We start from the raw sequence: 18,101 nt of genomic DNA, 5'->3' as shown, positions 1-18,101 counted from the left end.
GGTCGCTCGTCCGGAGACCATAAGACTCATAGTCTCCCTAGCAGCTCAACGAAGTGGAAAATTCACTAGATGGACGTGAAATCTTCCTTCTTAAATGGAGTTCTAGAGGAGGAAGTGTACATCGAACAACCTTTGGGTTACAAGGTGAAAGGACAAGAAGATAAAATTCTCAAACTAAATAAAGCATTGTATAGTTTGAAACAAGCCCCAAGAGTATGGTACGATCGAATTGATAACTATTTCAAAGCAAACAACTTTACAAAGTGCCCACACGAGTATGCCATGTACGTCAAGATCAAGAATGGAGATATCTTGATTGTGTGCATATATGTGGATGACTTGATCCTCGCGGGAAACAATCCAAATATGTTTGAAGAATTCAAGAAAATTATGATCGATGAGTTCGAGATGTCCGATATTGGGCTCATGTCATACTATCTTGGCATAGAGGTAAGGCAGAAAGAGGATGGAATCTTCATTTCCCAACAAAGATATGCAAAGGAGATGCTAAAAAAGTTCAAGATGGATGGTTGTAAACCAATTAGCACACCAATGGAGTGTGGATTGAAGCTATCAAAGATTGATGGAGCGAGAAAAGGTGGATGCTACCAACTTCAAGAGTTTAGTTGGGAGTTTGAGGTATACGACATGCATAAGACACGACATCCTATATGCTACGGGATCATCGGTCGACACATGGAGAATCCAACTATTACCCATCTCAAGGCTGCAAAAAGAATTCTTCGCTATATCAAAGGTACAACCGACCTTGGCTTATGGTTCTCATCATATAAGGACTATAAGTTAGTTGGTTATAGTGACAGATGATTGGGCTGGAGATGGAGATGACCGAAAAAGTACTACCGGCTTTGTGTTCTTCATGGGAAACACATCTTTCACTTGGATGTCGAAGAAGCGGCCAATTGTCGCACTTTCGAATGTGAGTCGAATATGTAGCAGCTACATCATGTGTTTGTCATGCAGTTTGGCTTAGGAATCTATTGAAGGAATTGGGAATGTCACGAAGGAGTCGACCACAATTTTTGTAGACAACAAGTCATCCATCTCTCTTGCAAAGAATCCGGTATTCCATGATCGTAGCAAGCATATTGATACTCGCTACCATTACATAAGGGAGTGCATCGAAAGAAAGGATGTACAAGTTGAATGTGTGAAGTCTCAAGATCAAATAGCCGACATCTTCACCAAGCCACTCAAGCATGAAGACTTTATCAAGTTGAGAGGTTTACTAGGCATGATAAATCAAGTTTAAGGGGGATGTTGGATAATAAACTTGATTTGGTCCATTGGACTAATCAAGTGTTAGGCCCAATTAGCTAATAAGTGATGTAGCCCATAGAAAGTTCTAGAGTCATGTAGAACTAGATTGGTAGAAATATCATTAAGTGTAGTTGAGAGAAGAGTGTAAATTTTTGTCGTTTAAGGTTTGTGCACGATTATCAAGGAAATGATTAATTGTGTTGATTTCAATGGTAAAATCAATAACATTTACTAAAATACCTTATTAATTGTAGTTAGTGTAGTAGTTAAGTTGAATGAAATTCATTAAACAAGGGTATAATAATGAAAAAATAATAATAAATGCTGCATTGGTATTGTAAAGTGAAAATTATTTTGAGGAAAAGAAAAAAATGTAAAAGAGACGATTATTGTGAGACGGATGGAGTATTAGTTACTTCTTGATTTGGGTATTTGTCACATTCTTAAGTCTTGTTATCTCAAGGTTGGTTCACTTCGAAGAAACAAAATCCTATACTATAGTAAAATTAAATAGGATTCATAAAATAAATGAATAAAGAACTTAAATTAAATAATCTAACAAATAAAATAGAGGTTCATCATAGAACCATATCCTAATAGGGTTTAGTTACTCATGGTAACTAATGGCATATTACAAAAGAAATAAAACATACCCCGGAGACTTAGAGTGAGGAGAGAGACTCCTCTGTTGAAGCTCCTAGTGCTTGCCTTCCTCTTTAATTTCTTTGCTCTGAATGCGAAATAATGAATGAGAGGTTTGGTATTTATAGGCAAGTTTTCAACTGGTTTTGGGCTGAAAAAAATGGGCTTGTTCCACTAAAAAGTGGAAAAAGCAAGTTCCGACCCACTCCCGGCATGCCCGGGGAGCACAAGAAAAAAATCTATGCCCAAAGTGTATGTCCAATTCCCAAGGCGTATGACGGCTTTCCGAGGGCGCACCGGTGTAATTTCCTGCGCATAATCGTGTGTTTCTTCATCTCTTTGGATGTTTCCTTCCGTATAAGATGTCTTGGAACTTGGGAACACAATTCCTCCCTTTGTAATGTCTTTTGAGGCCTTTTGAATCTTCATGCATGGTCTTCCTAAGATATTCATAAGTCTTCAAATGTTTTGCTTTGCCGGTTTGCATGATTTCTTCTTGAACTATATCAAAACACCCTAAAATTAATATGTTTCGCAAAAAACTAGAATTACGTGACTCAAATAGAAATGTTACAAATGTCTCGAAAACCATAAGCAATTGTTCTAATACTCCTCTATTTTGGATTAAAACTAAATGAAAATGTGTTGGATATTTGTATGTTGGCTTCACTTTTGCCTAAAACAAATATTCAAGTGTGATGTTGGATATGATGTTCTAACATCTGGCAAGGTTCGGTGTGACCTATTCATGTGCCTTGATTTACGCACGCGTTTTATATTTAAGGAATCCACGCCTTTATTCTTGTTGGTCAACTGCGTGCTTTTAGTACGAGAATCGGATCGTTTGTGATTTCCTAAGAATGTGCTATTTAATTAGGAAAGTTTTGGAGGTGATCGGGATGTTCCTAATTATGTGCCAACATATTAGGAGTTTCCTTTTCTCGGTTCTCGTTGTTCGTGAAATGGATCACCGAATTGTTACGAAGCCGAACAAGTTGTTCTTACCGTATTGCTTCGGTATTTAAACAAAATTACAAAACCTAATTCATGACCGAAGCCGCCGCACTAAAAATTTAGAATTTTAGGGTTTTGAGTCTTTGTGTGTTCTACTCTTGTATCCGTCGATGCAAGTTTAGTTACGATTATTTGCGAGCCTTTCTTGTATTGTTTGTGATACATGTTAAGGATAGATCGAGTTGTAAACTCATGTGTACTACACCAAAGCTGTGAAGCACGGTTGTATGTAGATTGTTTTGAAGGTAACTTCATATTTGATTGAGTACGTAATCGATAGGTCGCTGTGGGCCGTGGATCGATCGTTGTTGTAGGGAGTGAGATGGGATCTCGGATCTAGGAGTTCCTAGGTTGAAGTCTATACGGGTAGGTCCTTGGTCATATAGTGTAAACATGGTTTGCCGAGAGCCGTTGAATATGGCGGTCCTTGGTGACGAAAAGCGATAAGGCGACCGAAACCCTTCACTTTCAACAATAACTTCATTTCGTGTATTTCTTGGGGTCAACATCAACGGGTTGAAGTAATGAGAGATGAAATAGTTTGTTTCCCGACGGACGTAAGTTGCAACTATTGATCCCTCAACCCTTGCTTTATTTCTCACCATTCGCTTTGCATAACCCATAAACCTTTCAAAAGGATACATCCACCTATACCGAAAAGGTCCATTGAGCCAAGCTTCGTATGCGAGATGCACGGGAAGATGTTCCATAGAATCAAAGAAACCCGGGGGAAAACTTGCTCCAATTTACAAAGAGTGATAGGCATATTTTGATCCATTTTAACAAGTTCATCCATCCTCAAGGTTGAAGCACACAATTCTTTAAAAATTTGGCTAATTTCAGCCAATGGGTTTAGAACATTGTTTGGCAATGAACTAAATGCAATTGGAAGTAAGCGTTCTGGGAAACGTGGGAATCATGACTTTTCATTCTATGCGGTCTTCCCGAGTTGACGTTGGCACACCTCGACAAGGTAGAACAATATCCGTCCGGCATCCTCAATTATTTCAACCATTGACAAACAGATTTTGCTTCATCAGCGGTAAGACTATAAACAATCTTGGGTTTTAGATATTTTCCATTTGGAAGAAGTTGTAGCTCCATTTCGGTCTATTACAATGCAATGGCAAGTCCATTCTAGCCTTCTCATTATCTTTTGTTTTACCAGAGACATTCATCACCGTGTGAAGTATATTGTCACAAAAGTTCTTTTCAATGTGCATAACATCAAGATTATGTCTTAGTAAATTATCTTTCCGGTAAGGGAGATCCCGAGAAGATACTTCTTTTGGTCCAATGGTGCTTGTTACCGTATTCGGATGTCCGACTCTTTTGCCAACATCTGTGAATTTTAAAAGTCCTAGTTCATTAACTCTACGGTATACTTCCTCCGATGTTGTCCTAGGAGGCGGACCACCTTTTTCTCGTTTTTCCTTTAGTAAACAAATTCCTCTTCTTACAAAATTCATGTGTCACTGGTAAAAACGGACGATGACGTCAAACCACGAATGCTTTCTTCCGTGATCCAACCATATGGCCTTTGTGCATTTCATGCAATGTGGACAAGCCAATCTGCCATGAGTCGACCATCCAGACAACATTCCATAGGCGGGAAAGTCATTAATAGTCCACATCAAAGCTGCCCTCATTCTAAAATTCTTCTTCCTTGCAATATCATATGTCGATACACCGTTCCACAATCTATTCAAATCATCAATCAAAGGTTGTAGATACACATCTATACCATCTAAGGGGCTCGTAGGTCCTGGTACAATACAACTCAAAAATAAATAAGGCTTTGACATGCACATCTCGGGAGGAAGATTATACGGGGTAAGAAGAATTGGCCAACAAGAATAAGGCGTTGCCGATGCTTGGATATACGGAATAAATCCATCGAGCATAATCCAAGCCTCACATTACGTGGATCTTCTGCAAATGTACTTGATCAAAGTGCTTCCATGCCACCCCGTCACAAGGATGTCGCATCACACCCGAATTAGTTTTATTGTAATAATGCCACGTCATTTTATCGGCCATGTGAGTTGATGCAAATAATCTCGCAATCTTGGTATTATTGGCGTATCAAACATTGACTTGAGCGAGACTCGTTTCTTCTTCGAGAACCGGAATCATCACATACTTCATACCTCGGTGCATTGCAAAATTTACACGCCACCAACACCACATCATTTTTACCAAATTCGTTGTCGTAAAATAACATGCACCCATTAACGCAACAATCAATAGTTTTAACTTCTAATCCCAACTTCTCCACCAACTTTTGAGCCTCATAAAAACTCAAGGGCAAATTGTCCTTTACGGGAGTTGCGTCCCTCATGATATTTGTATAACACTTTGAGCCTTCTTCGGCTACACTCCAATACGACGCGGCGGCTAAAAGCCTTACACTCATGGATAACTTAGAAGCGAGATGACCCTTCAAACAACGGCTTGTTTACTTCTTGCATCATCTTGTAAAACTTCAACGCTCTCTCATCGGGATTTTTTCCTCTTCACCACCCTCGTTGTAAGACAGGTTCACCCCAAGAGCATCACCGACCGTATCTTCCATCACGCCAAAGTTTTCACACTCCATATGCACCTCATCGCTTGAAGTGTGCATATTAACATCGTACTCGGTATTATTTGTCGACTCTTGTTCACCGTGATAAATCCACACATAATAATTCTCCATAAAACCAAGGTCTTTTAAATGGTTTAGAACATCTTTTGGGCTCCGAATCAACCTACACGTACATTTAACACACGGACATCTTATCCCTCCCTCCAATTGAAAGGCATCTTGTGCCATGGCGTAAGCAACAAAATCACGAACTCCATCCACAAAAACCGCCTTAAGTTTCCTTTTCCGGATATTTTCTATCGTACATCCAGCTACGATGAAAAATATGTTGATCTATTTTTCGTGTCGCTGCAATTGACTCAAATTAAATTAGTTCCATTTTCTAACATTCTTTTTTATACGTAAATCTTTTTCTAATATAAATAACAATTTTTTTCTAATCACCTAAACATTTAGAAATTTGTACAAAATAAGCATGCTATCGCATAAAAATTATATAATATTTAATATTTTATGACTAAAATATATAACATTTTCTAATCTATATCACATTTTCTAAAATTTGTATGAAATAATTATTGCGCGCATATACAAATTACGAACCACATATAAATGTTAAGCGCGGCCGCAAAAATTAATTCCCACAAAATAATTTCCGTATGTCATGTTAATTAACTTCATAATTTTTTTTACTAATTTACATTTTTTCTAACAAACCTTATACATATTTCTTTACTAACATAACTTTTTTTAAATAACTACAGTAACATTTTTACCAACTACAATTTTTTAATAACTAAATTAACAATATATAAATACACACATTTTTAAAAGTAAACATTTTTAATTAAACTATCAGTTTTTCTACAAGCTAATGTAACGCCCTATCTCTATTAAAGCGATAAAACACGCGAATATAACGAATATTCAAGAAATAGACGCTACGTCTCACACAAAATCCAAACATATCATACATGCATAAAATGTCATGTTACATAACATAGCGAGCGGAACATACATAACCATATGAATAACATCTCCAAATCTCATGATAATAAATACATGATCTCAAATCTCAACATAATAATGTCTCAACACCAAAACTACATAATCAAATAGAAATCCAACGTGCAAGTACTACCCTAGATTAGAGCCCTAATCTAGACACTTGCTCATAAAAAGAGGAACTCCGCTCCTCGACAACATCGGCACAAAGTCTAAGCATCCTGCACTCCATCTACCCGTCCATACGGAAAGGTAGGTGGTAAACCACCGAGGGTTAGCATTACATCATCATAATCCAATTAAAATTAAAAAGAAACTTTGAGAATGAAAGATATATTTAAGAACGATGAATAAGAAACTATACATGTACTCACAAGTATTCATAACATTCACATCATTCAATATCATCATCTCAAGTTCATATCAACAAGTGTATCATACACGCATCACAAATTCAACCATGTCAATCAAAAATTAACAAATTCAATCATCATTCACAATTCAAATGCATTTCAATTCACCAACAATGTATGCAATGGCTCTAGACTCATCTAGATGCATGTGGTACCGAGTCTCCTCCAAGGTCTTCACCTCCGATGCAACAAAAACAACGTAATCACCTCAATTGGATATAAAATCCACCACCATCAGTCATGAATGCCTGAACATATGACTCAACTCCAAATACATATGTTCACACATACAAATCACCTCAACATCACCAAGATTTAGTATATATGCAATCAACAACAATTCACCACCACATAACATATATACAATCACCAACAACATCCATATTCCAATTAAAATGTAGTTGTCACATATATACACCATTAATCATCTCCACTTATAATGTATCAACTATCCATAAAGGATTCACAAGACAATTAGCTCTTAAAGTCATTTTCAACAAAGTTCGTCTCTCAAAATCACAACATAAAATAACTAGAGGTTATGAACCAAAACCAATTCTACAAGCTCAATTGCCTATGCCATGCACCCTCACAAGTCACTTATGCGTGCAGTAGAGGTTACATAAGCATTTCATCGGCCACATATGGAGAATTCGCAAAAATTCCGAAGTTCGTCTCACTTGATCACTTTTCTCAAAAATTTCCATTTTCAAAGAAAGACAAGTTAGATTCACCACATCATAGTTTGAATACCTTAATTGAACTCGTAAAAATCAAGTTTCAAAGATTAAAAACATTCCACAAGGTTTGGGTCGACTTAGAATTAGTTATGCGGGTTTTTCGATAAAACTTTTCAAGAATATTTTCCCCATAACTTGAAAACCAAAAATCATATTCAAGTCAAACCAACGCCTTTAGAAAGCTAAAAATATTATCTACAATTTCCATGTTTGTACAAAAAACCAGTTCACAACAAAAACAAGGGAAAAAGATGCAAGAATGCGAAACGGGGGTGCCGCCATGTGTAACTCGCCATTGCGAGTCTCCGAGGAGCCCTGCTGCTCGCATCCAACTCGCCATTGCGAGCACGGTGGCAAGTTGTGACACACAAATCCCAAAACCCCAATTTTGACTCCCCAATGCCCAAATTTGATTCCAAGGTCTGTCCAAACATTTATAAACATGAAAAGACACACAAATCCATATAAAATTTGCACTAAAACAACCTTGCAACAAAAATCATCATTTGACCCATTTTTCATTAAAACTTCAAAAACAACACAAAGTCATAGCAAACTCCACAATTATGATTACCCAAGGTTTTAATCATCAACAACAACATCTCTCAACAACAACGGCAACTAACCATCATGAATTCATCAATAATTCATCACAACAACACCTATATCATCATTTTTGGACAAAAATGCAAAGCACACATACAACCACAATTTAAGCATGTAATTTCATCATCAACAACTCAATTAACATTCAATTTACATACCCAAACATTGCATCAAAACATGAGCACGAATTTACAATTAATTAGGTTCAATTCATCAATTTCACAAAATGGGTAGAAATGAAAAGTTAGGAATTATGGTTGAAACCTAACCCTCTTACCTCTAGCACCAAGAATCTCTAACCCAAGCTTCAATTTAGCTCCTAGATGATGAATCCCCTCTTGCCACTAACCATTCTATTCTCAAATGAAAAATGTTGGTGAAAAACCCAATTTCTCTACTAACATTAGTTTATATAGGCTCCCCTAATTGGGCTTATCTCACAAACCTTAATGGGCCTAACCCATTTCTATTCTAACCTCAAAAATGTTACTACTCACTGTTATGCCCTAATTTTGGACCTAAAAATACTTATTCAATTCTTCTTTTCTTGCATTATAAGTCATTTGAACTGTCTCGATCAATTGCATATTTCTTTGCATTTTATTTCAACATTATTTGCAAAATTCACATAGAAGGGTATTTTAGTCATTTCCTGCATTCAACTCATTTTAATCCTTGAAAATTGTTTGAGTCTTTTAAATTGGTTTGTATAGGTCCTTGTTTCAATCTCATGTCAAAATTCATTTCAAAAATATCGGTTGAGTCATTTTTTAGTCGGTTTAGCCCCTAGGGGCATTTTAGTCATTTCCTATGTCAAAATTTCTTTCAGTCTTTTAAAAATTTGTTTGGGTCTTTCAAGTAGTTTGAATAAGTGCTCATTTCAATTCTATGTCAAAATCCATTTTAAAAATTGCGTTTGAAGTCATTTTGAGTCGGTTTTGCCCTAGGGGCATTTTAGTCTTTTCATGTGTTAAAGCCCTGTTTAAATTCTAAAAATTGTCTCTGAGTCTTTTAATTCGCTTGTATAAACTCTTGCTTTAATCCCTTGTTAAAAAATCATTTTAAAATTGCATTTGAGACGTTTCGAGTCATTTTATTCCCTAGGGCGTTTTGGTCATTTCACATAATATTTACGATTCGTTTTAATCTGCTTTGTTGTTTTTAATCGTCTCGTTTTACGTTAATTTTCAGTTTACTTTTTCAATTCAATTTTAGTTTTAATTTTCATTTTAGTCCTCGCACTTTTATTATTTGCATTTTAATCCCTTTTTTAGTTTGTTAGAGTCCAAGTGCCACGTGTCCAAATGTCATTTGTCCACAAAAGTTTGTTAGAGTCCAAGTGCCACATGTCTCTATCCTATTGGTCCAAGGCCAATGAGCTAGCCTATAAATTGGTCAAAGAGTCAATTAATCATTCATTCAATCATTTTTCCACAACAACTAATCATTTTTATTTCACAAAAACTCCACAAAAATCCCAAAAGTTCATAACTTATTTTCTCTCAATTTTCCCTCCCTTCTAACAACTTTTTCTCCCTTCTAACTAACTTTCCACCACCACTTCCTCCACCACAACAAACTCTAAACCACCTCCATCACCACCCTAACAAACTCTAACCACCTCCATCTTCATCATTCAACCATCATCAACCACCACAAACTTCCATCTTCATCTCTAATAACTTCCAAACCACCGCAATCCATCACCGTACAACAACGAATTCGCCGAGCCATAGCCAAATCACACCGATTCTCCAAGAATCCGAACTGTCACAAATCCATATATCATTTTCGAGATCAACATCAACGATCGGTCATCAATCTCGGTGGACCTTCACCGAACTCGTCCTCAACAATTCATCAAGGAACCGCGAAAATCCGTACAACGGCGGTGACGAAGAAAGATTGAACGCGGGAGCTGAATCCGTTCCGTGTAACAACCTGCAGCAATAAACCGAATCCGGAATCGAAGTGAAGCAAGGAAGGAAGAAGAGGAACGACGAGTGTGGATCGAGCAAAGTGTGTACAGAACCAACTCGAATCGGGTCGGAGCATATGTCAACCGGTTTTTGAAGTTTTCCATCGATCGTTTTGATATCTCCGACTTAAGCAAAAGTACTTTATCTTCTCCCCTTGTGATATCACGTTTTGTTGTTGTTGATTGTTTATCTTTGTTCATAAATTTTCGTGACTTTAAATACTAGATCTAGGTTGTGTTGTTGTTTTTTTGTGAAAACTAGATAGATTTTTGGAATGAGGAAAGAAAAGGATTTTAGAAAACGATGTTTGTTTTTGAAAACGGCGGAGTTTTAGTTCCGACGCGGTGGTGCCACCACCGGCCACCGCGCCGGAAAAGGAAGAGTTGGTCGGAGAAGATGAACATGAGGAGGCGCTGTTCTTGTTTCATGTAGAAAGAGAGGTGAGCAATTTCTAAAAGGAAAGGAACGTGATATATGTTTCTTTATCAGCCAAAACATATTTTGTACTATGCCAAAACTGGTTCAATTAACCCAACCTTTTCTTAAGCCCAACCGGTTTTTGTTTCCATTCATTCCTCTCTACAGCTTTCTTGTTTTAAACCCTCGCAATGCTTTTTACACCTTTGCTTTACCAAAAACCCTCTAAAAAATCCCCAAAAAATTGTTAAGACTTTTCTTGTTATTTCTAGTTGTTCTTGAATGCAATTTCATGTTAAAATTTACTTCAGTGGCGTATGTGTTTGTGTTTTGCGGGTCTGTGCACATCTTGTTAAGTCTTTTGTGGATTTGTGACGTGATTGTGAACTCGGATTTTAGTGCATGAGTGTGGCTTCGAGTCTGAAATTTTTGGAGTGAATTTGACTCTTAGATATGGTGTATACTTGCTGTTTTCGAGTTAGTCTTTGTGAATCTTGTGTTTGTGAAGTAATGTGAAGTATCTTGTGAAATAAAGTGCATAAAGAACTTGAAAAATTCCATGATCTTTGGTATAGTTAATGACCTTAATCCTCATATTTTTTCCCTTGAACTAAGTCACTCAAAACTTCTCCAATATCATGAGGGTTTAAGCCTTTAACCTTGCTTTAGAATTGTGTTAAAATGTCAAGTTTCTTTTATCACTTTTGGTTAATTTGGCTTGTTACTTCACTTTCAAGTTACATTTACTTTGCTATGCCTTTATTATGTTGTTCCTATTTCACTCACGCTACTAACCTTTCTTGTTTCATGTCTCCTTTCCATAGCATTTCACATCATACTTCCATCCCTTATTTCCTTACACTTTAATTTTCATGCAAAGGCTTAGAATGTAAAAAACCCTAGGGATTCTTGTATTTTACTTTTATGCAATTTAAATTCTTGCAAGACCATAGAATGTAAACTAGGGCATATGTAAAGGACTATGGACTCTAATGATGTACACCGACACAAGCACCAACACATGCACACACTTCACTTTAGGTATATAGCTAGAATATGCATGTTTAGATGTATGTTTAGGATTGCATGTTTAGATGAATGTTTAGGCTTTATACTTAGAAAAATCATTTTCCAAAAAAATATGAACAATATCACTCAAACCATTTTTTAAAACAAACCTTGGGATCAAAGTCCCATTGAATTTTCCTTTTCTTTTTCTTAAACAAAAATCTTAATGAACCTTAATAATACTTAGACCACATTTTGCAAGTAACTAATTCCACCTCACATTTTCTAAATCTCATGCCCTTGAGGCCTCTTTCTATTCTTCAAAATCCCATTTTCAAACTTAAAATCAACCAAGATAAAACGTGGCGACTTCACCGGGGAGATTCGAGAGTTACGCCTAGTCTTTATTTCCACGCTTGCGCTCTCTTTACTTGTTTCTTTTATTTGCTTTCTTATGTGAATAAATGTTTAATTTCTTGCAAACGTGTGGGGTGAGAATATCAAAAGTCTTGCACCCGGGCTGAGTGAACTTAGGATTTAGGAGGGATATAATCGACAATTCATTCCGAGGGTTGCCTCGTGTTTTGGATTATGCGATCAATCCCACATAGCTGAGGCATTTTGGGGGTGATGTTGTCGGCGCGTGTTGTCGCGTTTAGGCACTTTACTTCTAATTGTTCTATGACGCTATGAACCGTAGATAACCAAACCCATCCATGGCCATTTTCTAGGACGTAGTGCGGAGGCTAAACCGAGTGTTGTCTCGAGTTTTAGTCGTCACGCGATACTACACTCAAGTTAGACCTTCCACGGATAATCATGGAGCGAGTGTTTGTCTCGTGACACCGTGATATACGTCGGAGAGGTTGCAACTTGGGAACCTTTTAGAACCCGGTTACTATTTCCTAAAGCCCTAGATTCACCGGACGCCGTGTCCACCCATGACTCCTCGACTTTGAACTTCAAACCCACCATGTTTTCTCCGAACTTGAACATAATCATGCATACATGCATAAACTTTTTCCCATGCATTTATCGGAGGACTTAGACAAGTCATCTTTTGAACATCACGGATGTGAACACCAAGTGATACCATCTCAACTAAACTTCTAGTTTTGCTTAAGATCTTCAAATAAAACCGTGTTTCCCCGTGATGTTCACAACCACTTTGACAAGTCTTCGACAAAAAGAGTCTTTTTGCATTTGCATATCATGCATCATATGCATCATTCATCGGTCACAAATGGCTTCCGTGCTCATTGTCTCTGGTTTTTCCGCCGCGGTCGAAAGGTGGCTCGTGCTCGTAAGGTTTACCAACCGGCTAGAATTCATCAAACAAGATTGTACAAGAGAAGAAACATGGCTAACCTTGAGGAAGAGAATGCCAGCCCCTCGGGCCAGCCCATTAAAGAGTCTAATACGGACGAGGTTTTAAGGCTCATCAAGAAGAGCGATTATAAAATTGTTGACCGGCTACGCAAGCTCCATCAAAGATATCCATCTTGTCTCTGCTCTTGAGCTCGGAGGCTCGCGGAAAGTGCTAATGAAAATGTTTGGAACAGGCCTATGTCGATCATGAAGTCTGCTGTGGATCGGTTCAACGGAATAGTGGGTAACATTACCGCTTGCAATAACTTGGGATTTGGTGATGATGAACTCCCCGAAGCGGGGAAACACCACAATTTAGCTCTACATATCTCGGTACATCGCAAGTCGACATGATATCCAATGTGTTGGTGGACCGGATCATCTTTAAATGTAATGCCCGACTCTACACTAAGACAGTTGAGTCATCATGGAATTTCTACGAGGGGAAGCGACTATTTGGTTAAGGCTTTCGACGGATCTCGCAAAGATGTTCTTGGGGAGGTAGATCTACCAATCACCATTGGTCTGAGACATTCCAGATTACTTTCCAAGTCATGGACATCAATGCTTCTTACGTTGTCTCCTCGGAAGACCATGGATTCACGGCTTATTTGGAGCGGTAACTTCTACTTTGCATCGAAACTCAAGTTCATGAGGAACGGTAAGATTGTCACCGTGCAAGGTGAGGAAGCATATCTGGTTAGCCAAGTATCATCTTTCTCTTGTGTTGAAGCAGGGTCCGCTGAAGGGACGTCATTTCAAGGCTTGACCGTTGAAGGCGCGGAGCTTCGAAAAGCCGGTACTGCTATGGCCTCATTAAAAGACGCCCGAAGGCTGTTCAAGAAGGGCAAGCCGCCGGGCCGGGGCAAAGGGATTCAGATTTTGGAAAACAAGCGTAAAGAGGGCCTTGGATTCTCCCCAACCTCTCGGTGTTTCAACGGGAACTTTCTACGGTCTTGGGTTTATCAATGCTATTACCGAAGATGCTACAGAGAGTAGTTATGTGCCTACATTTGTTGTACCGGGAGGCACCGTGAGAAATTGGGAGGCCATTGATGTTCCTTTAGTCATGCATGCTTCCATGTAATGTGTCTTGTTGCTCATGTTTTTCTTTGTTTTCAAAATAACAATCCTTCCGCTTCCGCCCAAGGCGAAAGTGATATCATTGTAAGGGCATGTTTGTTTCGGCATTGCCGTTATCAATAAAAATTGTCGTCTTTCTCACGACTCTTTGTTTTTTACTTTTTAGTGCCTTTTTCTTGGAAATAATGGTAATGCCGAAAAAACCAAAACATACGTATTTTCTTATTAATTTCAAAAATCCGCATAGAAAACATTTTTCTAAAAATCATCCCAATCATATTATGCGAGATTGAACCACAATAAACCCGTTGAACACGGTGACCCTATGGTTCCTCCAAATTTTGAATTCCCCGTATATGAAGCTGAAGATGAGGAGGGTAATGAAGAGATACCGTATGAGATCACTCGATTGCTTGAGCAAGAAAGAAGAGCCATTCAGCCTCACCGGGAAGAGATTGAGCTTATCAACTCCGGGTACCGAAGAAAACAAGCGAGAGATCAAGATCGGTGCTGCGCTTGAGCCGAGAGGTGAAGAGGAAGATCATTCGGCTTCTCCATGATTATCCGGATGTCTTTGCATGGTCCTATGAAGATATGCCGGGTCTAGATCCCAAGATTGTGGAACATCGGATACCGACAAGGCTGAATGTCCTCCCGTCAAACAGAAATTGAGAAGGTCTCGTCCGGTACATGGCTCTTAAGATCAAGGCTGAAGTGCAAAAGCAAATTGACGCGGGTTTCCTCATGACGGTGAATACCCCGAGTGGATTGCCAATATTATACCGGTACCAAAGAAAGATGGGAAAGTTCGAATGTGTGTTGATTACAGAGATTTGAATAAAGCCAGCCCAAAAGATAACTTCCCATTGCCTCATATTGATGTGCTTGTTGACGGTACGGCTCGGTCTAAAGTGTTCTCTTTTATGGATGATTTCTCTGGCTATAACCAGATACGGATGTCACTGAAGATAGAGAAAAGACGTCTTTCATCACTCCATGGGGAACGTTACGTTATAAGGTGATGCCGTTCGGCTTAATAAATGCCGGTGCTACCTATCAAAGGGGTATGACCACTCTGTTTCATGATATGATTCACAAAGAGATTGAAGTATATGTTGATAACATGATTGTGAAATCAAGTAATGAGGAGCAGCATGTTGTGTATTTGAAAAAGATGTTTGAAAGGCGAGAAAGTACAAGCTGCGGTTGAATCCTAACAAGTGCACGTTCGGTGTAAGATCCGGAAAGTTGCTAGGCTTCATTGTCGGTCAAAGAGGCATTGAAGTTGACCCCGACAAAGTCCGAGCCATCGAGAGATGTCGGCCCCTCAAGGCGAAAAGCAAGTCGGGGGTTTCCTCGGACGTCCGAATTATATTTCAAGATTTATATCTCACATGACTACTACTGTGGTCCAATTTTCAAATTGCTCGAAAGAATCAACCCGTTGTATGGAATGATGAATGCCAGGGAAGCTTTTGATAGCATTAAAGAATACTGTTAGAACCACCTATCCTTGTCCCACCAAAGTGGAAGGAAGGCCTTTGATTATGTATCTCTCGGTGTTAGATGATTACGTGGGTTGTGTCCTCGGTCAACAAGACGAGACTTGAAAGAAAGAACATGCTATCTACTATCCGAGCAAGAAGTTCACCATTGTGAGACTCGCTATACAATGCTTGAAAAGACTTGTTGTGCTTTAGCTTGGGCTGCCAAACGCCCGCGTCATTATATGGTGAATCATACAACTTGGTTGATATCCCGAATGGATCCAATCAAGTACATCTTTGAGAAGCTTCGTCATTCTTGGAAAGATTGCACGTTGGCAAATGTTGTTGTACGAATATGATATTGTGTACAAAGTTCAAAAAGCAATCAAAGGAAGTGTCCTTCTTGAGCATCTTGCTTGTCAACCTCTTGATGATTACCAGCCAATTAAGTTTGATTTCCACGATGAAGAGATTATGTGTACGAAAGCAAAAGACCGTGAAGAACCACCGATCAATGAAGGGCCGGATCCCAATAGCAAGTGGGGGTTGGTGTTTGATAGTCTTGTTAATGCTTTTGGTAAAGGAATTGGGGCCATCATTGTAACTCCACGGGGGCACCATATTCCTTTCACCGCTCGAATAACTTTTGAATGCACAAACAATATAGCTGAATATGAATCATGTATCTTGGGCATTGAAGAAGCCCTTGATCCGAGAATTAAGCACCTTGACATCTATGGAGATTCCGCACTTGTTATTAATCGGATAAAGGGTGAATGGGAGACTCATCATGAGAAACTGATCCCTTATCGTGACTATGCAAGACGTACGTTGACATACTTTACCAAGGTTGAGCTGCACCACATACCTCGGGATGAAAACCGGATGGCCGACGCTCTTGCTACTTTGTCCTCCATGTTTCGTGTGAACCATTGGAATGACGTGCCCGTAATCAAAGTACGGCGTCTTGATAGACCCGCTCATGTGTTTACTATTGAAAATATGCCAGATCGAGCTAATGAAGATGTGAATGATGGAAAGCCTTGGTATTACAACATCAAACAATTCTTGCGGAATCATGAATATCCACTGGTGCTTCCAACGGGGATAAAAAGACTTTAAGACGATGGGCTAGCAGATTCCTTCCGGACGGAGAAATCCTATACAAGAGGAACTATGACATGGTCTTGTTGAGATGTGTTGACAAACAAGAAGCCGAGAAGTTGATGCATGATGTACATGATGGTACTTTTGGGACCCATGCTTCGGGCCACACCATGTCAAGGAAGCTGCTAAGAGCCGGCTATTACCGGATAACCATGGAGCGTGACTGCCACAAACATGCCAAAAGATGCCACAAGTGTCAAATTTATGCCGACAAGATTCATGTGCCTCCATATGCCCTCAATGTTATATCTTCCCCATGGCCTTTCTCTATGTGGGGCATTGACATGATTCGAAGAATTGAACCAAAAGCTTCCAATGGACATCGTTTCATTCTAGTGGCAATTGACTATTTCACCAAGTGGGTTGAAGCCGCTTCCTATGCAAATGTGACCAAGCAAGTGGTAGTGAAGTTTATCAAGAATAACATCATCCGTCGATATGGTGTTCCCAACAAGATTATCACCGATAATGGTTCCAATTCGAACAATAGCATGATGCAAACTTTATGTGAAGAATTCAAAATTGAACATCACAACTCTTCTCCTTACGGACCTCGGATGAATGGTGCAGGTTGAGGCCGCTAACAAGAACATCAAGAAGATTGTTCGGAAGATGGTCACTACTTATAAAGATCGGCATGAGATGCTACGCGTTTGCCTTGCATGGTTACCGTACTACGGTGCGCGGTTCAACCGGGGCAACTCCTTTCTCTTTGGTATATGGCGTGGAAGCAGTTCTCCCTACGGAAGTGGAGATTCCATCTCTTCGAGTGATCATGGAAGCAAAATTAGCCGAGGCCGAATGGTGTCAAAGTCGGTACGATCAATTGAATCGATTGAAGAGAAACGTATGGATGCTATGGCTCATGGACGGTTGTATCAAGTGCGAATGAAGAATGCTTTTGACAAGAAAGTCCGACCTCGAGAATTCAAGGAAGGCGAACTTGTATTGAAAAGAAGGATAAGTCGGCAACCCGACCCAAGGGGCAAGTGGACACCTAATTATGAAGGACCTTATGTTGTCAAGAAGGCTTTCTCTCGGTGGTGCTTTGATTCTTACACACATGGATGGTGTTGAACTCCCAAATCCCGTTAATGCCGATATAGTCAAGAAATACTTTGTCTAAAAAGAAAAGAACAGCGTGGTAGGTCGAAAACCCGAAAGGGCGGCCTAGGCAAAAATGCGCTTCCGGTGGATCGAAAACCCGAAAGGGCGATCCAGGGCAAAAGTTAGGGACAAAAAAAATGAATATGAAAAAAGCTCGCCGAGATTGTACCCAACTCGAGCAAGAATGAGCGCCTCGA

At 39.1% G+C, this 18,101-nt stretch overlaps 1 pseudogene; it reads right to left on the bottom strand.

Annotated features, from left to right (window-relative positions):
* Positions 1-4,338: 4,338 nt before the first annotated feature.
* LOC146899394 (uncharacterized) lies at positions 4,339-16,547 on the bottom strand (annotated as a pseudogene).
* Between the last annotated feature and the right edge of the window lie 1,554 nt (positions 16,548-18,101).

This window comes from Medicago sativa, chromosome 8, assembly GCF_051527215.1.
Source record: "Medicago sativa cultivar Bolivia chromosome 8, Bolivia_mono, whole genome shotgun sequence".
Classification (NCBI taxonomy): domain Eukaryota; kingdom Viridiplantae; phylum Streptophyta; class Magnoliopsida; order Fabales; family Fabaceae; genus Medicago; species Medicago sativa.
Note: the sequence above shows the minus strand (reverse complement) of the source record. Positions and strands in the feature narration are given on the sequence as shown.